This window comes from Pundamilia nyererei, unplaced genomic scaffold (genome assembly GCF_000239375.1).
Source record: "Pundamilia nyererei isolate P.nyererei 1_Seehausen unplaced genomic scaffold, PunNye1.0 scaffold00085, whole genome shotgun sequence".
Taxonomy (NCBI): domain Eukaryota; kingdom Metazoa; phylum Chordata; class Actinopteri; order Cichliformes; family Cichlidae; genus Pundamilia; species Pundamilia nyererei.
The window spans coordinates 761,781-767,357 of NW_005187486.1; positions in this window are offsets into that span (position 1 = coordinate 761,781).

Genomic DNA, 5,577 nt, shown 5'->3' on the forward strand with positions numbered 1-5,577 from the left:
TCTAAAATATAACAGGACACTGGCGTTTAAGTCCCATCACGTGCAACTAGTCTTGGCCTCCAGTTTAAACTGTGGGATTGCTTCTTGAGCAGAGATGGGCAGTAATACTGTAATCCGATTACTTTTTTCAAGTAACGAGTAATTCTCAACCGTCTCATACTTCTGTTTAATCAGTTTTCTGTTTGACATTTAGTCAGCTGTGTAAAAACCAAGAAGGAACCCACCCGGGGAATTAATAAAGTTTTATTTTATCTAATCTAATCTAATAATTTTAATCTCAGCCAAACCGATTTACTCACAAACAAACAAAACACTGAAAAAAGCCCAACAATAACATTTTTAGGTTGTCTAAGTGACTTATATATTACGTTTAACCCGAGCAGCAAAAGTCCGCGGTGATCTGAAAATGATGTGCCGGGAGTTGTGCCATTCTCGGCCGCATCAGTAACCCTCGAGCTCCCGGCTAGCTATCGAGCTGGTGCGTAGCAGACGTCTCCGAAAACGTCGACGCACTTTTGCAAATATGTGATATCTTGATAAACCGATCAGATATTTGATGTTTACACAGCTACCTTCTCGCCTGAAAATATGTTAAAAGTTTATTTTGTGACGCAGAAGTCACAAAACGTGTGACGTTAAGATTTTCTATAATAAAAACTATTTTATTTACTAAAAACCTCTGTCTGTTTTCCTTTCATTCTGGACCCATTTGTCACCAGTCCCCACACACACCCCTCGACCTTCATCGTTGGGACGTAACAAATATATAAATCTTCTGTTAATAATTGTGTTCTTGAACATTACTTGATTTCTTGCATGCAACCAACAGTGATTGGTCCATAGCACTCAGACTACAAGTGAAAACCACAAAGCTTATGGTACCAACAGGCTTGTCCCATATCTTCATATCAAGGTCATAATTTCATTATATTCCAGCAATGATCTCTGCAAAAATGGCTTAGCTGCATCCAACCAAGCATGATTAGTTGGATAGCACTTGGATAGAAAGCTTAAAACAGAAAGCTTATAGTGCCAACAAAACTTGCACCACACCTACACATCTTTATATGAAGATATGTCAGAAGTGCAAAACAGTCCAGAACATTAGATGTGTAACTGATAGTAGTTTTGTGTTCTGCCATTTAGGCCAACAGCTCCAAACAATGGGTAACCATTTCTAAGGTTACGCTCCTACAATGACCTCCCAGCAACAACAGATTGTTGGTGCTACAAGGAACCAAAGGTCAGGCAAACCAGACAGATTACAACACCAAACTATGAAAGCTTCTCATACCTGTAAAGCAAAGCAGGGTTTCATCTTATCCTGTCCAGGTCAATTCAAGGTCAACCAAGGTTTAGAGTACTATCAAGATGTGTTTCTTCTTACTGGGGTATATTGCTATGGTAACGTGTGCTATAGAGCTAACCTGCCTCAGGTCAGGTAATGTTCTAGATTAACTCTCATTTAGTTATATTTTAAGTTTTGAAGCTTTTCTCCTGAAGACCTCATCAATGGCCAAAAGTAATAGATAAGAAATTAAATTACTATCTACTACAGAAATGTATGTTTTTGACAGTTGCTTGACAAAAGGATAGTTTTGACTGTTGGTATTTTGTTTTAGCCAGGATTAAATAAAAATAAAAATCTCTTGTTTCTGGTTATGTGGATTAAAGTGTGAAATAACCTTTTTAATATCTCACTTTTGGTTCAAAGCAAGCAGCAGCTCTTCAAAGATGTATTTGATCCCTAAACAGGTAGTTTACCTGCATTAAATCAAAACTTGCACAGTGATTTTGGTGGTTAATGCTGGAAAAAGTTACATTTTTACCTGGACCCATGAGGCCAGTTAGCTCCGATGGCTCTAGTATAAAAATAAGCAGACTGGTAAACTATCCACAAAATGATTGCATAGATAATTAAATAATAAGTGATAGTATTTAACTAACTAACATCTTGTAGTTTCTGCTTGTGTGGGCTACACTGCCTAAGTACAAACATTGTTTTGTGCCCCCTGTAAGTCAGTCAAGCACTTCTGCATTCAATACAGTTTTCAAGTACGGACTTCCATGTAGCTGATGTAGCAACAACTACACATGCACCACAGGTGGAGGGTCTCCAGCTGTCCATTTCTGTGGCTGCAGCCATGTGTAATGGGGGCTTTTGTCTGTTCAACCAAAGTTAGAATCCTTCTACATTAGAGCACATGGTCAATCACATCTGGAGCTCTTGCTTTAGAGTCAGGATTAACTATTAAAGGGTGGTCCTTGAATTCAAACCAAAAAATTGCTCCTACAAGAATATTTCCTCAATTTAAAGAAAACAAGATTCAGAAATTGTAAAGGAAAGCAACAAAATAAAACATGTAACATCCTTCAGTTCACACTTTTAATGGATTGTTTGAATAGTCCTGTGAGATTACGGCGTAGTATTCAAGGTCACTGGATGGAGTAGGCCGAGTCACATTTTTCTCCGTTTAGCTGTAAAACAAACCTTCACACAGGAGTTTATAATCACCATGAAAAAACAGGTGTGATTTGTGCAGATGATATTATGAGGCAGTCATCTCTACAATGTGCTGAATTCCCCAGATTACTTCCTCCAGCGCCCGATCTGACCTCTGACCTCCCTTCACTCTTTGTGTTTCCAGTAATGGAGAACAGAGCCGTTTATTACATGATAAACCGTGTCTTTGTTTGATGATAAATACACTCCTCACGCGGACGTCGACAGACTGTTTCATTGTTCGCTTCAAACACTGAAACTCTGTGCAAAGAAGCTAGCCGAGAATCAGCCAAACATGCTGGAAACCGGACTCACAGGGTCTGGTGAGGGAGCACCATCAATCATGTCTCTCTCTGTCTTCATTTTTAAAAAAAAAAATCTGTCTGCCTTTTGCTGTCAGAGTGAGATGTCCTCCTGAGACATACCAAATCATAATGTTGAGCAATCTGTGGTTTTGACTCATACTTTAGATCAAGAAAATCAAAATGCTAGCCTGTTTTCATCCCATATTTTTTTGGATATTTTTCTGAAATACTTGGGCTCAGTTATTTCAGGGAGTAGAAGGTTACATCTATGCAGATTCACAGTACTCGAAGGTAGGTTCATTAGCTTGGAAACAAAGCGACTGGCCTTCTTTAAATTTGCTGATGAAGTTTCACGTCTCATCCAAGAAGCTTCTTCATAGAGTGTCCCAGTAGTCGTGCACCAACAACAGCCAACTTCTCAAGCCTTGTCTGGTGTTTTTGGTTAGTCCAAAGGTGCTAGTAAGTAAACTAATATATAAGGTGTCTGACTTTGGGGTTGTCCTGTGGTGGCTGTGCATCATTCAGATGCTAAGTCTGTCTTTGTGTTTGAGGAGAAGCAGCTGAGCATGAGTGTGGTTCACTTGCTGAACAATGATTACCTTTCCAGTCATGTCTTGGGAAGAACTACTGAGCAAGATCAGCTATTGTTCACTCTTCTAGCTTTACATACAATATCATTAATAATCCACAAGAAGGTGGAACTCGACAAGTCAACTGTATCATGTAGAAACTATATCAATAATCAATAATCAATAATCCTCTCTATTAGTAATAGGCTACTAACAGAATCATAGTTTTTCAAGCCACAGTGTTGATGTCATTGCTTTTATTTACAACCCTTGTGTAAATTTAAATAGAATAGAAGTCCATTACTGTATATAGTAACTATTAAGTCTAATATACCCTAGTAAGCTATAGTACTTTTTCCTTTGGGAAGGTACCATCTGTGCAGTCTGCAATTTTGTTGAGGAAAGATGTTGAATCTATTTAATATTTCTTGAAAAATAATTGATTTCTGTGCATTTTTTTTCACACTGCATCAAATTAAGGTTGATTACGTCGATTAAGCATCATGAGGTGGAGCGTGAGGGGTGGTTCCCTATTTTTTATTTATTTATTTTTGTTGTTGCTAGGAGTTGGAACCCTATTAGTTAGGTTGCTTAATATTTACGCTAAGTACTCTTTAAAATACCAGAATAGGGAGGATGGTGTAGGTTTGTTTATTAGATTGATCAGTATTGCTGAACTATGAAATATATTTTTTGCATACAGGTATAACAGAATAGCTTTAGTGTAGTTGTTGTTTTAAACTTGAGTATGAACTTATACAAAATGCAGCGTGTCCCTGTGATGATTTACACATGTGCACGACCAGGTGAAAGTATGTCAGATACTGTAATGCATTCTTCGGCTGCTGACACTGTTTTTATCCCAGTGTCTGGTCTATAGAATGAGAGCAAACCCTCAGCAGATCAGCCTCTTTCTCTCTGTCTCTCTCCAGTGTTTAGTAGCATTTTTCCTCCCAGGAGACGGTGTTGTGTAAAAAGCTGAGGAGTCTATGGTCAGCACCTCCCATTGGGCTTTCATCAGGCCGCTGAGTCACAGCCTGGCAGCCAACCTGAACGTGGGATTAACACACAATTAAGCTAAAGGTTTAAGTTTTTCCCTGAAGGATATCAGTTATTTGTAGTTTTTAAATTAGTTTTTACTTTCTGGGATCTGATATGTTTACAGCAGACAGCCTCTGACATCTGAGCTCAAACGCCTGATTATAATGCTCCGTAAATGACATCTTTTGCTCTAGTACAAACTTAAAGTAAAGACTGTAATTCCTGGTTGTCACCTCTGGAGGGCAGTGTGAGCCACAAACATCAGTTTCTTTGACGAGCAATCCAAGCAGCAGGCAGTCAGCTCTCAGTCTGTCAGCTGCATGTAGTTTTCCCCACACTTTGGGAGGGGACAGTTCTGTCTGTCCCCTCCCAAGACTGATATGGACAACCAGATCGTGGTGTCAGACTATGCCCAAATGGACCGCGTGTTGCGGGAGGAGCGTGCTTACATCCTCAACTTGGTAAAACAGATTGAAACATGAAACATGTTGAAAGTTTTTCCTAAAAATAAATAAATGAGTAAATATGTAAGGAAGTAAAAAAAACAACAACCCTGTTTTCACTTCACTTTTTCCACAGTAAACTCTGCACTATGTGGCTGTTTTGCATCAGTTCAGCGATGTTTCCCAACAATTTACAGTTTTTTAAAAGCAGTTTTACTTTTTATTTTCTTCTGTGTTTTGTGGTTGTTTGTGGCTACGTCTCTTTTTTCCATTTTAAATTCATTTCAGATTGTTTTGTGTCTTTATGTTTTTATATTATTCCTGTAAAGCACTTTGTAACAGATTCCTGTCTTAAAACGTGCTTTTTAATAAATGTTACTTTTACTTAGTTACTCTTTCTTGGGTTTGTTTTTTGTGCCCCTGGTATTCCTTTATTTTATTTTTGTTTGTCGGGACTCGGCATCTTTTCTCCATCTCCATGTGACTGTTTTACGTCTTTTTTATGTTCATTAAAAGTTTTATTTTAGAATATATAGCTGTTGTTTTGCACTTTTTGTGGTCATTTTGTCTCTTTGGGATTGATTGCGTCTCCTTTTGGCAATTGTTGTCCATTTCTCTGGGTTGACTGTTTCATTCTTTGTGATCATTTGATAACTTGCTGTAATCATTTTCTACCATAAGGGTCTTTCAGCGGTTGTTTTGCATCTCTTTTTTTT